The sequence below is a fragment of the Myodes glareolus genome, chromosome X, assembly GCF_982192425.1.
Source record: "Myodes glareolus chromosome X, mMyoGla1.1, whole genome shotgun sequence".
Classification (NCBI taxonomy): Eukaryota; Metazoa; Chordata; class Mammalia; order Rodentia; family Cricetidae; genus Myodes; species Myodes glareolus.
Genome location: NC_142053.1, coordinates 17,249,216 through 17,272,509, shown reverse-complemented (window position 1 = coordinate 17,272,509; position 23,294 = coordinate 17,249,216).

Genomic DNA, 23,294 nt, shown 5'->3' with positions numbered 1-23,294 from the left:
TTTTTATTACTATGGAGCATTTATTTTTCCAAGGAAGAAATTCTTATTTATTTTTCAAAAACCAGTTCTTTGATTCACAGATTATTTTTCTTCTTTTTTCCTTCTCCATTACATTACATTTTAGCTCTGATTTTTATTATTCTTTTCATTCCAATAGTTTTGAGTTGCTTTTTCATGTTTTTCTAAGAATATGAGAAGCATCATTAGGATACTTACTTAATTGAGATCTCTCTGTTTTAATGTAGGTATTCATATCTATAAACTTCTCTCTTAGAACTGTGTTTCTTGTAGCCCACAGAGTCTGGTATATTGTCTTTCTAGCACTGTTTGAGTCTACAAAATTCTATATTTCCTCTTTGGTTTCTTTTGTGACATGCTACTCATTCAAAAGCACATTGTTCATATGGCAGTGAGATAACTCAGCATGTGACATGAGCTGAGTTCAGTCACTGGGGCTCATGTGGCTGGGAAAAGAAGGAATTGACTCCTCAGCATTTCTGTCTGATGTCCACATGTGTACTGTGGTATGCATGCCCCCCACATCATGCACGTACAAACAACAATAATAATCTTTTGAAAAAGACATCCAGTGTCAGTCTCTGACCTCCACACACATTTGCACATGCAGCAGTGTGTACAAACACACACAGTCACACACACAACCCATACATACCACACAAACACATATATTATCATATATATACATTATGTTACAAAAGAACAAGTAATCAATTTAATACTTGGGAAAATAATAAGAAAATATACTTTTTGAATAAGAAGCATGAATGGCCATATTACATACGACATATCATATTACAACGACTCCACATATTTATCTGTCAAGGTAATATAAATTAAATCTATACTGTGATTCCATTGCACCCTAGGCAGAAAAGGTATTATTTAAAAAATTGAAAAATTCTGGCAAGTATGTGGGGGAGATGGAGCTCTTATACCCCACTGCCACAAGTTTAAGTTAATACAGGCATTATAGAAATCATTGTGGAGGTCCTCAAATAACTAAAAATAGAAGCTATTATATGTTACAATTCTACTCTTCATGGGCATATATCCTGAAAAAACAAAGTCATACTGAAACATCCATGTTTATTTTGATGTTTTTGATAAATCCAAGCTATGAAATCATCTCAAGGACCTATGGACAGATAAATTGATACAAAATACAGCAAAGACTATTTATACAATGAAATATTATTTAGTCATAAAGGTAATTGTTAAGTGAAAAAAAGCCAAAAATAAAGAAAGACAAACATCACACATTTTTTCTCAATGTGAAACTAGAATTTAAAAAAGAAAAACAGTAATTTGGTTCTGTTCAGGTCATATAATTTTTGGTCATTTTTTAAAAAGAAAGATGAATTACAAATTTAAATAATAAAATTAAAAATGATCTCATTTTGAAACTATGACTACCTATACTAGATTTAACCTAGAGGGAAAAAAAATCTGTAATAAAGTTAGAAAAACAACTGAAAATTGGGAAGCAATTATTTTTTCTTTTTCAAGACATGGTTTCTCTGAGTACCCCTAGCTGTCTTGGTACTTGCTCTGTAGACCAGGCTGTAGACCAAACTCAGAAGTCTGACTTCTTTGCTTCCCTAGTGATGGGATCAAATGCATGAACCACTATGTCTGGTTGCAATTCTTTATAATTAATTCACAGAACAAAAGCCAAACTAAAACCAAATACAAAAATATAAGCACAGAATACTAATTAATTGAATCAATATCCAAATGCATGAGATACAGTTAAAACAGCACTTATATAGAAATTTGTGATCTGGAATGTTGGTATCATATAGATTAAATATCAACGAGTTAAGTTTCAATTTTTAAAAAAGAATTGTAAGTTAAATACAATGGAAATGTCATGAAGCAAAGAATAAAGATAAAAGCAGGAGCCAATGAACTAGAAAACAAATATTGGCTGAAGTAAGTTAATAAAGTCTACAATTGTACTTTGAAAAGTTTAATTTATAAGTGTAATAAAAATGAAGGCAGAAGACACAAATAAGCAACATCAAGAGTAAAAACAGGAGCTAGATGTGGGAGCTCACTCCAGTAATCCCAGTATTTAGAAGACAGAGGCAGAAGAATCACAAGTTGTTTGACTGCTTGATCTACATAGAAAGTTACATTCCAACCTGGGCTACAAAGTGAGACTTTGCCATAGAATTAAAAGGTCAGCCAGGCATGGTAGCACATACTTTTAATCCTGGCACTTAAGAGGCAGAGGTAGGCAGAGTTCTGTGAGTTCAAGATCAATGTGATGTACATAGTGGATTTCAGACCAGCCGGAGATACACAGCAAGATTCTCAAAAACCAAAAACAACCAAACAAGCAAATCGATAAGGAGCTGGAAAGATGGTTAAGTGGTTAAGAGTACTTGTTCTTGCAGAGTACCCTGATTTGTTTCCCAGCACAAACATGGTGGTTCACAATGTCCATAATGCCAATTCCAGGGGACCCAACTCCCTTTTCTGACCTCCTAGGGTGCCAGGAATTCAAGTGTGCCTATAAACATACAAGCAAAGCACCCATGGAGATAAAATGGAAGGGATCAGAATAATTAAAAATTCTTCTGAAATTAATAAAGTAATACATACACACTTATTTCAAATCTCTAAATTAATAAATATAAAGTAATTTTTATTTAGCTATAAAAGTATTGAAAGGACAAATAATCTCAGTTTTATATAGATTAATCCAAACTTGAGAAAAAGAAGGAACACTTACAAACTCATTATGCTATGTCAAGAAAGGAAAATTATAGGTAATTTTCATTCATACATAAGTAAATATATATATATATATATACATACACACACACACACACATATATATATATATGCGCACATTCAGAAATACTGTAGGGTAATGCTTTTGTATACTGTAAAGATTTGTCACTCACACTGGTTTAATAAACTGCTGATTGGCCAGTAGCCAGGCAGGAAGTATTGGTGGGGCAACCAGAGTAAGAGAATTCTGGGAAGAGGAAAGGCATAGAGTGAGTCACCACCTAGATGCAGAGGAAGCAAGATGAAAATGCTGCACTGTGAAAAGGTACCAAGACATATGGCTAAACAAAGATAAAAATTATGGCCTAATTTACATTGTAAGAGCTAGTTAATAATAAACCTGAGCTAGTATGCCGAAGAGTTTATAATTGTTATAAGCCTCTGTGTGTTTCTTTGGGACTGAAGGGCTATGGAACCAGGTGGGACAGAAACTTCTGTCTACACAGAAATCCTAAACACAGTATTTGATAGATAAATTGATCAAAGCATAAAAAGGGTAATGCTTCATAGCAAAAGTTTACGTAGCACAATTAATGAAATCCCAGAGACAGAAGATGAGGTTCAACCTGAAGGCATGAAAAGCAGAACAGCTGCAGGGTGGTGGTGCACACCTTTAATCCCAGCACTTGTGAGTTCGAGACCAGTCTGTTCTATAGAGCTAGTTCCAGGACAGCCAGGATAATTACACTCGAAAAACAAAACAAACAAACAAAAAAAGAAACGAAAAGAAAAAAGAAAAACAGAATAGCCAGCTGATGTGGGATTTCCCTCTGTATGCTGTGATTACCATTAATGAATAAAGAAACTTCTTTGGGCCTATAGCAGGGCAGAATTTAGGTAGGCAGGGAGATGGAACTGAATGCTGGGAGGAAGAAGGCAGAATCAGAGAGATGCCTTGGAGCCACAGCCAGAGTCAGACATGTTGAAACTTTGCTGATAATCCACAGCCACGTGGCAATACACAGATTAATAGAAATGGGTTTAATTAAGATGTAAGAGTTAGCCAATAAGAAGTTATATCTAATGGGCCAAGCAGTGTTTTGATTGATACAGTTTCTGTGTGGTTATTTCAGGTCTAAGCTAGCTGGGTGGCAGGGAAGAACAAGTGCCCTCCTACAGTCAGTCACTGGCTCATACCTCTACTTCAGTCTGAAATGGAAATCCTGTCTCTAGGAATCTCAGAATGAGACTGTGTGTGAGACCTGTCTTCTCCCATTTTATATTTCTTTATATTCCTCTCTAGGGCTGGGATTAAAGGTGTGCATCTCTACTGGCCAGTTTTTATTGCAAACTAGTGTGGTTACTAGGATGAAAGGTTTATGTCACCACCTCCTAATCCGTAAGGCTGATCAGTGTAGCTGTTTTACTCTCTGATTTTCAGGCAAGCTTTATTTATTAAAATACAAATGAAATATCACTACAAATTTATATAATTCTATAGTCATAATTGGTTTATTTTAGGAAATTAATTTTTGTAACTTCCCACACTGAAAGAATATGATTATTTCAATAGAAGAAAGATTCAATGGTCATTTAGTATAAAAGGCAACAGCCATTTAGTTTAAAAGTGTTAGCAAAAAAGGAAGAGACTAGACCACAGAAAACATATTTAAAGAGAAAAAAGTGCATTATTATTGTTGTGTTTATGGCTAAGAATTCCCATTTGCATTTAAGAAGAAAAAGTACCTGCAATCACAACTTTTAGTCTACATTCTATTGGCAATCATAGCCAGTAAGATAAGAAAGGAAAAACAATTTGATAATTGAAAGCAAGAAACAGATTCTTATAGGTCATATAATTGTTTATGTACAAAAGTCAAAGTACGCAGATAAATACAAGAATTAATAAGATTGACCAAAGTGTCTGGATATAAAGGTAATATATAACAATCAGCTGTAAAACAGAATAGAATAGGAAATGTGAGTAAGAAATATATGAAAAATTTTTTAATTCCATTTATAGTAAAAGAGTCATAAACTGAAACCACAAGGAAGTAACTATTTCACAGCTGTCAGTCTAGTAGAATGAGTAACAGACATTTTATATACATATGTACTAAGTAGAATTTGATGCTGCTTAGTATAGTAGAAAACATCTGTTTCCTTTTCTGAAGAATTATTTTGTCCTAAATTTGGGCACACTTCTATCATCTAAAATATCCACAATGAACACTATTATACCAGTAACATAAAAAGTATTAACCCTAGGGTATATAGATCTGTGGTAGAGTACTATATGCTTGCAGTTCTCAAAGCTTAGGTTTAGTTGTCAACGCCAAAGAAAATGACAATAATAATGGCAATGAAAACGATAATAGCTCAGAGATATTTAATGTATGTAATACACATATACAGATATAAAAATGGAATACTTCCACAAAAGTAGTTTAACTTTAGCTCCATGCTATAACTCATGAATCTTGGAAGTATGATATAAAGAGAAAAAAAATCACAGAATGTATTATTGCGACTTTTTAAAGAGTTGGACATGTGGAAAACTCAACAATACATCGTGTAATATATAAATGTATGTGGAACGCTGCCAAAAAGGAGATGGGTGGTAAACACAAAATGTAGGATAATTGCTACCTCTTGGCGGAGGGCAAGATATAGGATTGTGTAGGAACTAATGACACTTTACAAGTAAAAAATTTTTCCTTCCTTCCTTCCTTCCTTCCTTCCTTCCTTCCTTCCTTCCTTCCTCTTTTCCTTCTCTCTCTCTCTCTCTCTCTCTCTCTCTCTCTCTCTCTCTCTCTTCCTTTCTTTTTGTTTTTCGAGACAGGGTTTCTCTGTTGTAGCTGTCCTGGATCTTACTCTGTAGACCAGGCTAGCCTCAAACTCACAGAGCTCTGCCTACCTCTGCCTCCCTGAGTGCTAGGATTAAAGAAGAATACTTTCTTAATACTGGAGAAATTGAAGGTATTTGTACATATGATACATTTATCTGTATATAATTTAATGAAAACCCAGATCTGTCCTATTCTACATCCACTATTTTCCCTTTTTTATCAATATCAAATCATTTGGAAAAAGCTAATACTCTGCTTATTCCATTTTAGTAGGAAAGAAGACAGAAGAGTTTTTCAAGCAGTGGTTATCTATGACACACATGACTGGGAAGCTGGGGGCTAAGGGCAGTGGTTGAAAAGAGCAGAAGGAGGGCAAGGGAGAATATTGAGAATATAAACAAACCGATTTACAAAATCCAGTTGTTTTCTCAGGTAATTGTCGATAGCGCAAAACACATTTTTGTTCTGCAACTTTTAAGAGCTGCAAACAGACTTACTGGCAGATTTTCTGATCTATTATGGCAATAGAAACCAGCTGATGCCTGTTTTCAAATGTGTTTGCAGACGGCCAGAATTTATGGCTCAATTAATATAACAAACGTGTCTATGAACTTAATATAATCCTTTTGACCTTAATAAAGTCTTAAATCCCAAGTAAATCTGTTTTAGGATTGAGAAATGTACACAAAGGTGAAACATTGCATGGCTTATACTACTATATATGACTCTTGCCTCCTACCGCTGCACCCTGGCTAATAGTGCCATTAAACATGCTTCCTTTCATGTTAGCAATGTATAAATCCATATATTTGTAGGACGCTCCCATCAATCCACAGGCTTCTATACAAGTACATATTCACACACACACATACATACGCAGACTTTTTTCTCAGCATTGACATGGTTGCTAGCTTGAGAAATGATGGAGGTCTTTCTGTTCGAATTCCAAATATCACTGTTTATGCTAGAAACACGTTGTTCTTTTCCATGGATTTGTTACTATTGATATGTTAGCCACGTTGCAATAAAACATATTGTTATGTAAATATCCCAAATAATGATTTTGCCCCCATAGGGAAAATAACAAAGAATATCTTATCAAAAGCAAAATACTAGTATTTCTCAGTAAGCAACCACGTAACATTGTTAAGCTTAGCTATTAAGTCTCTTAAGTTATTATATTATTACAGTACTGAAAGAATAATAAAATAATTCTAGAGCGCCATATACACTGTTGACAAACACAGCTTAAAATGACTGAAATTTTATCATTTCAAAGAGGACAACAGTTATCCATAGCCTCATGACAGCATTTCTAGAGTGTTGAGGGAGATTTAAGAAGAGACTTGCCTGGCATTTTCTATTGTTTGAGAAGTTTCCCTCAGTCACCCTAGCAGTTAGGGAGAACTCCATTGCTAGCTAGTCAGCAGTCAAAAAGAAAACTGGTTTGGCTCTTTAAAATGTGTGGTTATCCTCTCTCTCTCTCTCTCTCTCTCTCTCTCTCTCTCTTTCTTTTTCTCTCCCTCTCTCTCTCTCTTTTGTTTTTGCCATGAAGGAAGCATAAATCTCAGTGCTTCAACGAAAGTGAATCACTTCTTATAGCTAATTATCTACGATTACACCTGTTTTGAGGAATTATGCTAATGGAGAACAGAAGAAAGACCACAGAACTAGAGATGAGGATGGAGCGGCCATCTTCTCCATGAGTCTTGCTTCGTCCCAAAGGTGATTTGCAAGAATGTTGAAGAGCCTGGCCTCACTTGGGGAGGTCACGGTGTTTGTAACAGAAACACTGCTTGAACAAGCCAGTGCAATGGCGTTTAAAGGTCTTTAAAGATTAATAGGCCTCATATATTTTACTTGACCAAACCAAAAAGTTACCTATCATGATTAATCTTCATTGTCAAGGTGACTGAATTTACAGTCACGTAGGCGATACACTTCAGGGTGTCTGTGAGGATGTTTCTAGAGTTTTATCTAAGGACAGATCCACCCCAAATGTGGATGGCACTAGTCTATGAACAAGGGTCCTGTATGTAATACAAGAAATGAGCCAAGCACCAATGCTCATCTCTCCCAGCTTTCTGAATGTGAATGCAATGTGTCCTTGCCCTTACCTTGCCATGGCTGTGCCTTCCTGCTGTGCCGTGTTAGACAACGACTGCTCAAACTGAAGGCCCAATCCTTCCTTGAGTTGCTTTTCTCAGATATTTTCTCACAGAAATGCGAAAAGTAACCAACACATTATCTGATTTTGTTTTAGCACTGCTGGTTTCCTTGATAATGGGAAGCTCAATCTGGACACTAAAAACAATTCACTTCCTTCTAATTTCACACTCTCTGTAAGTATTCATCCTGCCGATGTGAGTACTCTTCCTCAAGCCAAGGGTTCCTTTTCTCTATCTCCCATGAATGCATTAATATGTCGATAAATGTTTATATGTGCTGATGTGATTAGCAGAACAAAATCTGCGTCTTGATTTCTGGAACATTCCTCATCCTGCTGAAGATGTTGTGACTGTTGCCCCCAGTAGTGTCCTGGTCCACAGCCCAGCATCCTTTCGTTGTCAGATTGCTGCTTGTCTTCCTACCGCACCAGACATTTCGCAGTCCGTCAAGTCTCTCAATATTGCCCTTCCCCTGCCTCTCAATGTACGGGACACTTGCAGGTAGGATCTTTGATTTGCAAGGATAGCTCTCTGGCTGATGCTGCCACACTCAATGTTACATTTGCTGTATGAGAATGGGGCATTGAAAACTACATAGCATCCAGGATGTTCTGTTTCTCGGAGTAAAAGTAATACGGCAGATATCTAGGGTTCTTGTTTGACCTTCCTGAGGATAAAACATCTCTAATTTTGTCTAATTTTGTCTCATTTGAATTATATCTCTTCATCAATTCCTCGTTTCACCCAAGGATGATTCTTCTGCTTTATTGGTGCACAACCAATACAACGCTTCGTTACAAAGCATTACTCTCGCTGGCTGATCCTGGTTCTGTCAATGCAAATGCAGACTACATGGGATCAAACCAGACTCTCTGAACGTGGTGGACAATGAGGGCTGACTGAGAAGCCAATGACAATGGCACTGGGTTTTGATCCTACTGCATGTACTGGCTTTGTGGGAACTTAATCTGTTTGGTTGCTCACCTTCCTGGACCTGGGTGGAGGGGGGAGGACCTTGGACTTCCCACAGGGTAGGGAACCCTGACTGCTCTTTGGACTGGAGAGGGAGGGGAAGGGGAAGAGGGGGAGGGAAATGGGAGGTAGGGAGGAGGCGGAAATTTTTTAATAAGAAAAAAAAATTCCAGACTGCAGAAGCTCGTGTACTAGGCAAATGCTCTGTTTCCAGCACTCACACAGTCTTTTACATTGTGAGTACTTATAAAACTTGGTCCTTATAATTTTTAATTCTTGCAGGGTAATGATATTTTTAAAAAGAAGTTTGGAAGCACTAGAAAGAAAGTTTAGTGGCTAAAAACACTTGGTGCTCTCAGCAGAGGACCTGGGTTTGGTTCCCAACACTCACATGGTGCCTCATAAACATCCATAATTCCAGGTTCAGGGCATCTAACAACCCTCTTCTGGTCTCTGAGGACAGCAGAAACACATACACTCTACATGCATGTTGGTAAGCATATACACGTACACATAAAATATTTTCTAAAAAGAGGATTAGAAAGTCTTCAATTTGTCAGCATAGCCTGACTTTCAAGGTGAGTATTTTTCTATGTACTTGGACGAAATGTAGTTTGATGTCTAAATCGAGCAATGATTTTTTTATTCTAAGGTGTACCTGAAGCACCACCTCACCTGTCCTAAGCAATGAATAGCATGTGTTCAATGGAAGAGGAAATGAGTATTTGGAAAAAGGTGTACTTGGAAGATGAAATAGTTGTCATTTAACATTTTTCATAAATACTAATTAAACACATGTATCTTTCTCTTCTGTGACCGGCCACAATTTATACAACAACACACTGTCTGCTGGAGACCCATTGACCTCAGAGAGCAACATAGAAAAGGTTGTGGAGGAGAACCATGGTTATTCTAGGTTGTTAACTTGACTACATCTGAAATGAACTAAAATCCAAAAATGGAGGCCACATTAGTGAGTTTTTTTCTTCTTAAATTGAAGTAGGAAGGTCCACTTCTAATCTGAATCATGGGGTCGGCAGATCTACCTATAATATGGGTCACACCTTCTGCTGACAACCTATATAAGGACATTGAAGAAGGACGCTATTGCCTGTTACCTGCTTGCTCTCCATAGCAAATTCATCCCTTCACTGTCATTAGAGCCTACTTCTTCAGGATTCTAGTGTATACTGAAGACCAGATGAGATTCCAGCCTCGTGGACAGAGTAACTTCTGGATTCATGGGCAGCCTCTGTTGGATTAGCTCGAGTGTAGCCTGTAAGTTGTTCTAATATATCATGAGATCTAATACTTCATAACATTCTATAAATTATGTTACTCTAGAAAACCCTGACTAATACAGAGAAGACAGCCATGATTTATCAAATATGTGTGTTAGTGTGTGTGTGTGTGTGTGTGTGTGTGTGTGTATGGGGTGCAAAAGTTAACACTGAGTATCTTTTCAGTCACTTTCTACCTTATTCCGTGAGTCACTATCTCTCACTGGAGCTCACCAATTTGGCTAGACTGAAGAGTTGAGACTCCAGGCTCAGACCACTGTGCCTGGATCTTTACATGGACCCTGTATTCAGGTCCTCATACTCACACAGAAGTGTACGGTTATCACTAAGCCCTCTCGCCAGCCCCCCAATAAGGTTTTTCATACTGAAGAGGCTGATTCAAGACATTGAGGAATTTGTAACTCCCTTTTGAGTGGGGACCTGTGCAGTCTCAAAGTGTTTTCATTGTGTTTGGGAAGCCACTGAAAGAGCTTATAAAGAAATCCCTTAGGGCATGTTTCAGGAAGCAGTGTCAAAACTATCGCTGGACAGAGCTATGTCGATCCAAACGATTCTTAATTTATAACTCAAGCGTTTTTCCCCTCCCTGAGTTGATCCCATCGTAAATGGTTTAGAGGCCAACTAGTGTTTGAAGTCAGGAAAGCAACAGAACAACTTTATTCTTCCTGAAGAGATGAGTAATCCACAGATAGTTTGAAATTTCTGCTCTTCAGAGTTGATTGCATCAAATGTTATTTACCTCAGTACTCACTCAGTCTTATTTCCTCTATTTTACAAGTAAGAAACTGAGCCCCAGGGAAGAAAATAGCTGAAATTTCAGCTCATTGCTATGCATTCTGTGGTATTTCTATGGCAGAGTCTGCTTACATTTTAATCACAAAGTAACTATCTACATAAAACATTTGCATTTCATAGTTGTGGTAGCATGAGCGTATCAGATTGCCACACTTTGTCATTCATGAATTTTCAAAGCCTAAAAGAATATGTAGAGAGCAAAGAGTTCAGATCTGTTATGACAGGACCAGAAAGAAAAAAAAGAAAAAGAAAAAGTATGTGAGATGCTAAGGGAATTCTGAGATCATTTTTCAGTGTTGGGTACCTTGCGCTATAATTATCTAGATTTTAAGTTAAATTTATTGCAGAATTGTTTTCTTTTGAGATCTAAGAAATCTTAGTACTAAATGTTGCAGCACCACAAAATAAATAGATTGGTTAACTTGACACCAGTTAGTAAATTTCTAAGCCTCCAATTACTTTGTAAAAAAGGTAGTTATTTATCTATTGGTGGATGCATGCATCTGTCTATGGATATGCACACCCCACACACCCCACCATCTGCCTGTGGAGGACAGAGGACAACTTTTGGAGTCACTTCTCTCCTTCTACCATCTGAGTCCCTGGGATCGAATCTAGGTTCCCCAGCCTCCCTCCAAAGACTGCTTGGTCTGATGAGCAGGCACCATCTCGTGAATAGTCATCTCACTGACCCTGACCCTAGTTTCTTAGTGATAAGATGAAAGCTCTTGTTTGGATCACCTTCTCTAAGAGTCATTGCACATGTATGAATTCCATACCTCACAGTCATAGCCAAGTCTTTCTTGTCCCCGGATCTAACTGATCACTAGGTACTGGTGTGTTGACAGAGGTTTCTGTCCTGCCCCACTCCACAGCCATTCAGTTCCAAAGAAACAAACAGAAGTTTACATCAATTATAAACTGGTTGGTCTATTAGCTCATGCTTTTTATTAACTCTTGCATCTTAAATTAGCCCATAATTCTTGTCTGTGTTAGCCACATGGCTTGGTACCTTTTATCAATGAGGCCTTCTCATCTTGTTTCCTCTGTGTCTGGGTGACGACTGCAGACTGAATCTTTCCTCTTCCCAGAATTCTCCTATTCTAGTCGCCCCACCTATACTTCCTGCCTGGCTATTGGCCAACCAACATTTTATTAAATCAATACAACTTACAAAACTTTACAGGGTATAAGGCCATTGTTCCACAGCACTGGTGTCTTCTGTCATTTAGATTTTTTCATCCCCTTCTACTCCATGTGCCCTTTCTCCTCAAGGGACTCAGTATCTTCCAGCAGATTCTAGCAGTTTTCCCTCACTCTCTGGGAAATTACCAAAATGATGCTTGTAAAACAGTGATTTGACCAAATCACACTTTGGAAACTAAACTGTCTATGTTTTCTCTACTTCTGAATTATGAAGCATGCCTTGTCCTTCCTCTACTCTGTCTTATAGCCCAGTTATTTAGCCAAACTGCACTGTTTAAGATTTAGAGGAACTGTGCCAGTATCCTCAATGCCTAGGTTAGTGTCTGACATGCTATAGGTACTCAATAAAAGTTTGTGGAGCATAATGAATTGATTTAATTATAAACTTGAGCTTGTAATAATGATATGTTGTGACTGTTTGTTTCCTTCTTCTCTTTTTTGTTGTTTTCCCAAGATAGGGTTTCTTTGTGTAGCCTTGACTGTATTGGAATTTGCTCTGTAGACCAGGCTGGCCTCGAACTCACAGAGATCCTCCTGCTTCTGCCTCCTGAATGCTGGAATTAAAGGCATGTATCACCTCTGCCTGGTTATGGTTCTGTCCTGTCTTTTTTTTTTTAACTCTATAATGCCTACCATGGGTTAGGTCTCTCTCCTCAGTGCTGATGATGTGGAGAAGAGCACATGTCATGTGACATGGTAAACACTTTAGATAGTGAGCAACATGGAAGCAGCACTTAGGTCAGTATTTTACTCCTAATGCTTAGCCCTTGGCTGGACAGTCAACAATTAAATGACTGAATAACTAGATAAAAGAACGCCATGAGAAGGGTACAGTGTCAGTTTTGCTACCATGCATTTATGTCAAACTGGACAGGACTTTTGCTAAAATTAGTAGCTAAAAACCTTAGTTTAAAGGAGACTTACAAGAACAATGCTGGAATGTTTGCCATTGCAGATCTCAAAATACATTACAAAACCATAGTAACAAAACCAATGTGGTACTGTTACAAAAACAGACATGTAAATAAATGGAACAAAGTAGAAGGCCCAAGCATGAATAAAAGTAACTATAGCCATCTAATAGATAACAATGATTCCAAAACATAAACTGGAGAAAAGAAAGCACCTTCAACAAATGGTGCTGAGAAAACTGGATGTCCACATGTAGAATAATGAAATTAGATCAGTAGCTATATCCTTGCTCCAAATGGATCAAAGACCTAAACCTGAAACAATGAAACTGCCGGAAGAAAACATAGGCAGTGCCCTACATGATAGAGGTGTAGGAAAAGACTTTCTGAATAGGATTCCATTTGCCCAGGAATTAAGGCCACCGATTGACAAAAGAGACTTCATAAAACTGAAACGCTTCTGTACAGCTATAGAAACAATTAATTCGGTGAAGAAGAAGCCCACAGTATCTTTGCCACCTATACATCTGACAGGATTAATATCCAGAATATAAAAAGAACTCAAAAAAGAAGTATTAAAAAACAACCCATTCAAAAAATGGGTCTGGTATATGAACACAGAGTTTTTAAAATAAGAACTAAAAATGGCCAAGAAATACCTTTTGAAAATGTTCAAATCAGAAAAAATGTTTTGCAATGTTAGAAATAAGAGAAATGCCAATCAAAACAATTTTGAGATTTCATATTGCACCAGTCAGAATGGTAAGAATCAAAAAAACAACAGGCAAGAAATGCTGGTGAGGAGTTGGGGAAAGGGAGCCCTCATTCATTGTCTGTAGGATTGCAAATTGGCTGGACGATGGTGGTGCATGCCTTTAATTCCAGCACTAGGGAGGCAGAGGCAGGTGGATCTCTGTGAGTTCGAGGCCAGTGTGGTCTACAGAGCTAGTTCTAGGACAGGCTCCAAAGCTACAGAGAAACCCTGTCTCGAAAAAAAAAAAACACAAACACAAACAAAAACAAAGCAAAACAACAACAAAAAAGATTGCAAATGAGTCCAGCCACTCTGGAAATCAGTGTGGAGAATCCCAAATTTTACCATCTGATCCATCTATACCACTCCTTGGTCTCTGCCCAAAGGGCTTGACACACTACCTCCTCATGTTCACTGATGCTCTACTCACAATAGCTAAGAGGTGGACAACCTAAATGTCCTTCAGATGGAAAACAAAAATGTGTTACATCTGCACTATGAAATACTATTCAACTGTATAGAAAACGAAATAGTGAACTTTTCAGGTAATGTATGGAACAAGAAAAGATCCCATTGAGTGAGGTAACCAAGACCCTGAAAGACAAGCATTGCAACTTCTCCCATTGGAGGTTCTTAGCTCTTAATTTTCAGTATATAATCTGGAGTAACTGCAGAAACCAGGAAACTAGGAAGGACCCGTTATAGGGACTGGGGGCAGGCAATAGAGAAGGGAATAGCAGGGTACAAGTGATCTGAAAGAGGAGATAGGAAGAATGAGGGGGAGGGAGAGAAGTACAGAAAGGCGGGGAGGGGGTAAAGTGACAGTAAGAATGCCTGGAAAAGTCATCAGGAACCATACTATTAACTACCTAAAAACACCTATAATACATGTGAATTGGTATATACACATACATATATAGTTTAAATGAAAATTTCCCACTCTGGCTGGCAATGCTTCTCCCAAGAACCATAGACAATCTGACAAAAACCCCAACCGCAGGCACAAAAAGTCCTCTATTGAGTTATTGTTCAGGGTTTTCCAAGAGACTCCCAAAACATTATCGACTATTGTTGTTGCCCTTGGCTGTCTCCAAGATGTGAATGGTAAGGCCCTATTGCAGATGATACCATGCACTTCATGCATAGGACCAAAAGGACTTGAGCTGGATCTGGCATAGAAACCCCCTCCCTGAATATAAGACTTCATGGTACCAAAAGGCACCGTGCAAGTTTCCAAAAGGAAAGAAGCAACCAATAGTCTTACCCAGCTATCAGACCTACAAACTACAATAACCAGCATGACATCATATCCCTAAGGGTGCAATAGTGGCACTCCTATCTCAGCAATAACCTATAGTTCTCTAATTGAAATTAAGACCTATTCAACTAGAAGAAAATCGTGTCTGTACTGGAAACCTAGCTAATTACCTAGGGCTGCTGAAGACATTGATCTTGGAGGAGAATATGCAGCCACCACTTAAAGACACCAGCAAAAGCCCTAACTGCATTCTAAATATTTCTCCTTATTCTCACAAATGAGTATAGTTTTTGTCCCTCACCAAAGAATGTCTCTTTGCAATAGGTGGAGACCATTACAGAAAATCACAACCAATTAAATTACAGAGTTGTAGAACCCAGTCCCAACTGATAAACCTACAACACACCTCCTGCACCAAAGACTCGGGGATTATTGAGGAAGAGTGAGCAAGAAGATTGCAAAAGCCAGAGGAACAGTGAGTTTGCTGTGAGATCTTGTCTCCAAGGAAGTCAGAAACTATATCCAGAAAATCTCAGCAACAGGGCTGTCTAAGAATGATTGAACAAATAGACATGATAATGTAGATGAAAGAGAGCTCATGAGGTCTCAACTGTGGACAAAGAATACAGAGGCCAGCAATAGCTGTTCCCCAGGGTAGACTATACCAATTGATTATCAGATACCAAATGGTCAATCTTACTTACACATAAATACAATTAACATTATAAGGACTGGGAGTGTTGTGCTTATATATTTGGGAAAAAGACACATGTATGTAACATTAATTAAAGGAAAAGAATCCATGAAGTAGAAAGAAAGCAAGGTGGGCAGTATATGGGAAGGCTTGGAAAGAGAAAAGTGAAGGAGAGAAATGATGTCATTAAATTAGAATCTCAAAAATTAAAGAAGAGTGAGACTAAAGTTAGGCAAGGTAGAAAAAGGAAGTATTGGTAAATTGGAGTCCAGCCTAAACTACATAGTGGGGTCCAGTTTCCAAAATATAAAAGAGAGAGAAAAAGGAAAAGGCGAAAGAGGGAGGGGGCGGAAGGAGGACTAGGAAGAGAAGTTTGATACAAATGTGTATACTTTTTTGGGGGGGTTATTGGAACTTTTAACCCATGGAGGCGCTAGTAGAAGGAGCAAATGCTGACCCCTGCCATGACTGCATCAGCAGGATGAAGAAAGGAGAGGTGGTGCTTTTAATGTCCCTGGGAACCTCTGGAACTGTACAGATAATGCAGGCAGTTTTGAAAAGCATAACTGGGAACCATCAGGCAACAGGGGCCAAGGAGCAGCTCTCAGAGTGTGTCTGTATTGACTTCGGGAAATGAGAAGGTATTTATTTTACATGCTATGGTAATTAAGCAAACAAAAACTTATATGACCAAAAGTGAAGACTGATACATGCATTCAAGTGAGAGCAGGGAAAATTACACTCGCATAGGAAAAGATTCCATATGTTCTCCAATACCTAGGCACAACTGGGTGCCGCTTTAATGACTTTCCAACTGCACCCCGTTGCTCTTAGGTATTGAAGAACATATGGTGTGTTTCCCCTTTAACTGTGAATTTCCTTGCTTTTGTCAGTTGGTGTCTCAAGCTTAATGGATTTTAATGCAGCTTTTGGGGGTGTGAATACAGTCCAAAGTTGTTATTAGCAAGGCTGTTCTAATAGTATACACAGATGTTATCTCTTAGTCTTCCCCAAATCTGCTGTGAAAAATCTACATATACCAACTTAACTTTGAAATTGTTCATAAAGGCCCTGCGAGACTTTCCAAATCGGGCTCCTCAGCTCCAAACTTAGCATGGATGATAAATGACCATTTAGTTGCCAATATAGCACAATATTTCCATTTCCTGCCTTCCCGAAGGTATTGGAAAGGTTGTACGAAGTTCACACTCACAGTATGTGATCTCCAACAGGCTAACTTGAACCAAAACCTTTTCAATTAACTCAACACATTCCTGTATAAAGCCAGCCTACTTTAGGCTCTGGACAAATATGTCTTTATTGATTTTCTTGGCACAGATTCCTCCTGAAATTATAGTGGAATCTGTCCTTTCAGGTGATGTGGAAAAGTGGGCACTGTCCATGTATGGCAAATGTTGGGCGACAGAAGAATGACCAACATTTCACCCACGAAAAGTTCTAGATTTCACTTGATCTTTTCATTGCCTCTGAGAATGTTAGTGAAACCGGAAAGGAATGGGACAAACCCCATTGTAGTCCTGCCACCCCCTGCAAATCAAACTGTTTTCATGGTTTTTTATCCCTCTTATTCTCAGTCAAAAATGCATGCATTTTTCTTACATAATTTTAATTCCAGTGTAGGAGCCTTCAGAATCCAACTTTTTTTTTTTTTAGTTTAAGATTATAGTGGTAGGATTTCAGGAAATACTACCTAGTATAGTTCTTATGAACAAACACAGCAGAGTCACAGCAGAAACAGAAACTCATGTGTTGAGCTTTACGGGCCAGAACAACCCAGCATTTTTAAAGTCTAGAAAGCTGTCCGACTATCTTAGGTGGCTCGTTATTTCTGTTTGAAACCTCACTGAAAGGGAGGGAGACAGAAAAGGAGCTGGTGATGATTATCCCGTCATTTTGAGATCCAGGCTGCCTAGAGAAAGGAGCTCAGCACTGGCCAGTTGAGAAGCCCACCTTGGGCTTGGTACCATTCCAGTCAAAGGAAGCAAGACTGATACCAGTGACACAGCGGCTGACTAAAGAGCAAGCCTTTCTGAAATGGGAAGCTTCCAGGAAAGCTGCTCCTCTCTGTTAACTGGGTACCTTATGCTCTCTACAGTAAGGGTGGAGCTGTGTGATCCAGGCTCATTTTATGTGCTGTAAACAACAACAAATATAATAAGGAATGCTGCAGATAAAACCTGGGGTCAAATTACCAGAGTAACAAAATACTCAAGTAGGTTCCTACACAAAAAATGCATGCACATGTAAATTCAAAGCAATCGTCTGTTTCAGCTAAAATTCACTCTTTTTTTAATGTTTTTGGTTGTCTAACCCAGCGGTAGTTCCCTTAAGACATAAAAAGTAATTTCTAGAATTAGTTTAACAAAATTGGCAATATGAGAAAAATAATTAGACTCCAACTTTCTGAATTTTCTTCTTAAGCTTATGCCATTCAATCAATTTCCTCTTTATCTTTGTAAGATTTAATATCAAGCAATTCTTCAATTCCTTTTTTGGGTTTTGAGAAGACGTCTTACTATGTGGGTCAGTCTGGCTTCCAGGTCATGATTCTCTTGCCTCAATTGTCTGAGTAATAGAATTAAAAGCACACACAACTGCACTCAACTTGAAGCTACCTTTTCTGGTAATGCTTCCTGTCTGAAGCTGAGGATGGTGCTAGTGAGGATGGAGACGGCAGTTGTTACACTACAGTTATAAATAATGCCAGGAAGACCACATTTGGTAGGCATTACTAAAACAAACATAGTCTAAATACCAATTTTCCTCCACTTTAATTTTTTCAGATTTTAAATTTTATTTTATGTGTATTAATGTTTGTCTGTCTGTCTGTATGTGTACTGTGTGTGTGCTTGGTGCCGGTAGAGGGTATTAGATTCCTTGGAACTCAGTTTATAGACAGTTGTAAGCGAGCACGTGAGTCCTGGGAACAGAACCTGAGTCCTCTGCTAGAGCAATAGGTGCTCTTATGCACTGAGCCATTTCTCCAGCCCCTTTTTCTTCAGTTTTTATTAGAAAGTACAACTTGGTCATTTTATACTTACAAATTACTAGTTATGTTAATTTGCCAACTTGTTCTACTTAAAATCCTGACAGATAGAAATGCATCCACTTCTGGAAAGATATGCTAGCGCTACTTAACATAAAATTCTTACAGAGGTTCTGCATGTATCCCTAAGGAAGGCAGAATGTGAATTCCTCAGGGACTCTGGAAGAGTCTATCAAAACTGCAAAATTTCTTTGAAGCAGTTTTAATGTAAAAAGATCACAAACATTTGCATGTCTTTTCATAATGTCCTCTGACTAACTCTCTCCAGGTCCATCTCAGTTCCTTACCCCATTCCAACTTCACATCGTCGTCGTTCTCTTGAAAAGTAACTCACTGGGTCTTATCTGTACTACTCCAATGCGTGTGGCTATGGGGCTACCCATTAGAGCATGATTGTTCAAATGGGAGTCATACTTCTCAGGAAAGCTGACCCACTCTTCCCCAGTAGCCCTCAGCTGTCACTAGCGCCTCAGTCAGTGGCGGATGTTTGGGAGACTTTCCTCCTCCACACTGGGATGTTTAATGGTTTGATCTTGTGTGGGTTTTGTATGTGTAATCCCAACTGTTGTGAGTTCATGAGTGACTCAGCCTTGTCACCTTCAGGAGACACTATTTCATCAGCATCCTCCCCAACCCCTGGATCTTTCTGGCCCCTCTTCTGTGATGGTCCCTGAGCTTTGGGAAAGAGGGTGATAGAGATGTCCCATTTGTGGCTGAGCGTGCCAGAGAAATTTATTCATGGCTCTTTGATCAGTTATGAATTTCCACACTAACCACTGTCCACTATGCAAAGAAGCTTCCTTGACAAGATCTGGTATTTTTAAATGTGGAAATTATACAATGCACTTTGAAGTGAGGTTGTCTTGAAATCAAATTCATGCCTTCGCTACTTCGTCTTGTCACTTACCTTTGCTGAAACAATATATATATATATAGAAAGAGAGAGAGAGAGAAAAAGGAACACACACACACACACACACACACACACACTCACATATATATATATATATCACATGAAAAGTTTTTGTGAGGACTTGATAGGGTAATTTTATATAAAAACCTGAGCAAATGGAAGATCCCTTAATAATTCTTCTTATATACTTCCTTGTCCTGTGGTACAAATGGGCTACAGTCTGGGATTTCTGGGGCTTTGGGGCTCTCTGAGTTAGTCCCAGTTGGATATGGGAAGCATTCCAGTCATCTTCTGGTTGTATTCTCTTTGTTCTCTTTTGTAAATGTGTGAGTTGGAGTCTTTGTCATTTGGCAGTAGCTCAAATATCTGCACCATTTTCCACTGGGAAAAAATAACAAAAGCAATTGATATAAAAGAATTATCAACTTACATTTTTAAGGCATTAAATGTGTGATTTTAAAATTTCCAATATTCTAGGATTTTCTTTGATTGATGAATTTTCATACTGAGGTATTAAATGTTCCTTAGTTGAAAGAATTCTGATAATTTCTTCAGAAACTATACTTTATATGTACTGAATAGGGATTTAAAGGTTTGATTTATAGTCTGAAACATTGGAATACTGCAGTAAAGCCACAACTCCTGATAGTGCCATTCCCTTTGGGGGCCATTTTCTTTCAAACCACCACAAGCACCATGCCTGCCTGCCTGCTGCCTTGCTTCTGCCCATGATGATCATAGACTCTAACTCTCTGGGGAGATGAGCCCTAATATACCCCTTTATAAGTTGCCTTGGTTATGGTGTCTTTTCACAGGAAGTGGGCTACTGTTATTATACACCTGTTCATACTGTTTGTGGAGGAATGCAGACGATATCGGAGTTTTAGACTAGGAAAGTAGTTGGACGATATAAATGGGGCTTAATGGGCTACTCTAGTAAGAGCTTGAGCGACCAAAGTGCTGAGAGCAATGTGGACTATGGAGTCTCAGTTCAAGAGTTTTCGCAGAGGAGGACAATATTAGCAAGTGGGCTAGAGAACATTTCTTTGCTATTTGGAAAACGTGTGGAGCTGCTTCCCTCCTAATGCTGGAGTATTGACTGGCTTGAACTCATACAGGTCTTATCTAGATAACTACAACTGGGTCTGTGTATACAATATCTCTATCAGGTTCAGGAGATACTGTTTTGCAGCAGACTTCCCTGGGCTTGACTCTTCCAGGTTTTCTATCACCTCTTTTGCAATGGTCCCCAAGACTTCAGGACAGGGGCGTGCCACAGATGTTGTCTTGGTGACCAAGCCTGCCATTATAACATATTTTCTGCACTTTGTTTGACTAGTTGCAACACACAGGATTTTTAGGACAGTAAAAGTATTCCATTTGATACCACAGTGGTAGGCACACATCACTATCCATGAGTACAAACCTGTAGGCTGTACAATGCCGAGGCTGAATTCTAATATGAACAGTAGGTCTTCAGGTTTTTGATTACAGTATTATCCCTTCTCTTTCCTCCCTGCAAACCTTCCAGAGTAGCCCCTCCTGCTCTCTTTAAAATTCATGGTCTCTCTTTCTTTAATTGTTATATATTGTTGTGTGTATTTCTAAAGATATAAATACATGTTCAGCTGATGTATTGTTAATTGCATGTGTATGTTTTCGGGGCTACTTTTGGTACTGGATTGCCAATTTGTGTATTGTGCCCTAGGGAGGACTCTATTTCTTCTGCTCTCAGAATTTCTTAGTTGACTGTAGTACTTTGTCTATGGTTGAAGCCTCCTGGACTTTTCCCTATCCATGTTAGCACGTCTAATGGTGTTGTTTTTGTTCAGATCATGTTTAGGCCACCATGACGGTGAGAATTTTTGGGTGTAGTTTTAGATATTACTACAAGTTATGCTATCACCACAAATTTATAGTTCATTCCTTTGTCTCTTCCAACTTTCCTGCCGTGTTCTGCAATGATCCCTACGCTGTTTGGTGCAGGTGGTGTGTTATAGATGTATCAGTTGGGGCTGGGCTCTACAGCTCTGCACTTTGAGTGGTTTTGGTTTTCTGTAATGGTCTCCATCTGTTGCAAAGAGAAGTTTCTTTGATGAGGAATTACCCTTATTGTGGGTATAAGTATAAATATTTAGAATGTAGTTAAGGATTATGCTGATTTAGTGAAGTGGTAGTTGTAGGTTCACCTCCAAGATCTACAATTTTATTATCCTTGGGTAGTTGACCAGGTTTCCAGAACCAGGCATGATTTCTGACTTGCTGTGTAGGTCTTATATCCAATAAGAAAACTGTTGGTCATTGCCGAGGTATGCATATCACTATTGCACTACTAGGTAACTGTGGCATGCTGATCATTGCTTTGTTCGTAGATGTCATTGCTTGGCTGCTTCCCTCCATTGGGCTTTGGGTTTTAACCAGGCAATCATATGGGTTTATCAGTTGCAACAAATACAGTACTTTGATTTGTGATGTTGACAGTGGAGAAAGCTGTGCATGTGAATAAGGGTAATGTCCCCTTAACTATGCTATAAAACTAAAATTAGTGCTCTAAACTTATACGTACTGAAAAGACAGAAGTATTTCAGTAATATATTGACATCTCTAGTTTTCAAAGATTCTTCAAACATAATGTTGAAATAGACTCATATGTCCTGGAAGAAGGTACAAGTTTTTAGTTACTTTTCTATAATTACAGAAATTATAAGAAAAGGAATCTTTTGGTTCCATTCTGCTGTGCTGCTCTGTATAATGGGTCTGTATTTACCCTATACTCTTCTAAAATATCCTTTAGAGTATATCTGGTTTTGACTACGCTAGCCTTTAATTAGCGTGTCATGTAAAATGACAGGGTTTAGTGTTGTAATTCTGGAAATGTAAAGTCATTTGATGATAACCCTGAGACTTGATATCTGCTTCTATGTTACAGGTGCTCCTTAAGGGCATTTTCAGATTTGCTTTTCTATGACTTAGGCTGTGTATTCTAATATCAATAGTATCTGCCATGACCCAAATACTGCCAAGGCTGTGTCTTAACACTATAGAAGTTTATTTAGTTATTATCAAATGGTCCTATATGTATGCCCTTAACCTATGGTAATGATACAACTTTAGAACTGTGCACAATGCAGTCAATTAGAGTTTGTGTTAGTGGAGGTCCTGGTATCTTTAATTCAGGGTACCTAAGGTTGTCCTTTTGTCAATATCTAGCAAATGAAAGAGGAAAGTGTAGAACAGTTGGTAGAGCATGAGACTCTTAACCTCAGGGTCATGGGTTCGTGCCCCATTTTAGGCGCCAATTTGTTAGCGTACAAAAGAGTTCCACAATAGGCCAGAATGGAGTTTAACAAAGGTTTATTTATTTGGGGATAAACTCACAGAAAGGGTAATGATCTGTCGTCCTCTGCATGTACTGGAAACTGGAACTGAATTCAGCAGTGAAGATGTCCCCACACACTTTTCATCTGCGCCTGTAGTTTGTGAGGCCACACCCAAAGTGGGCTTGTATCTTAAAGTCTATTGGCTGAAGGAGTTCCCACAGCAGGAAAGAGCATAAAGAGTTTGGCAAGAAGGGCTGTAACTGCAAGTCATGACTATAATTGTTTAGTTTTTTTTTTTCCAAACAAGACCACTATTAGTCACAAGA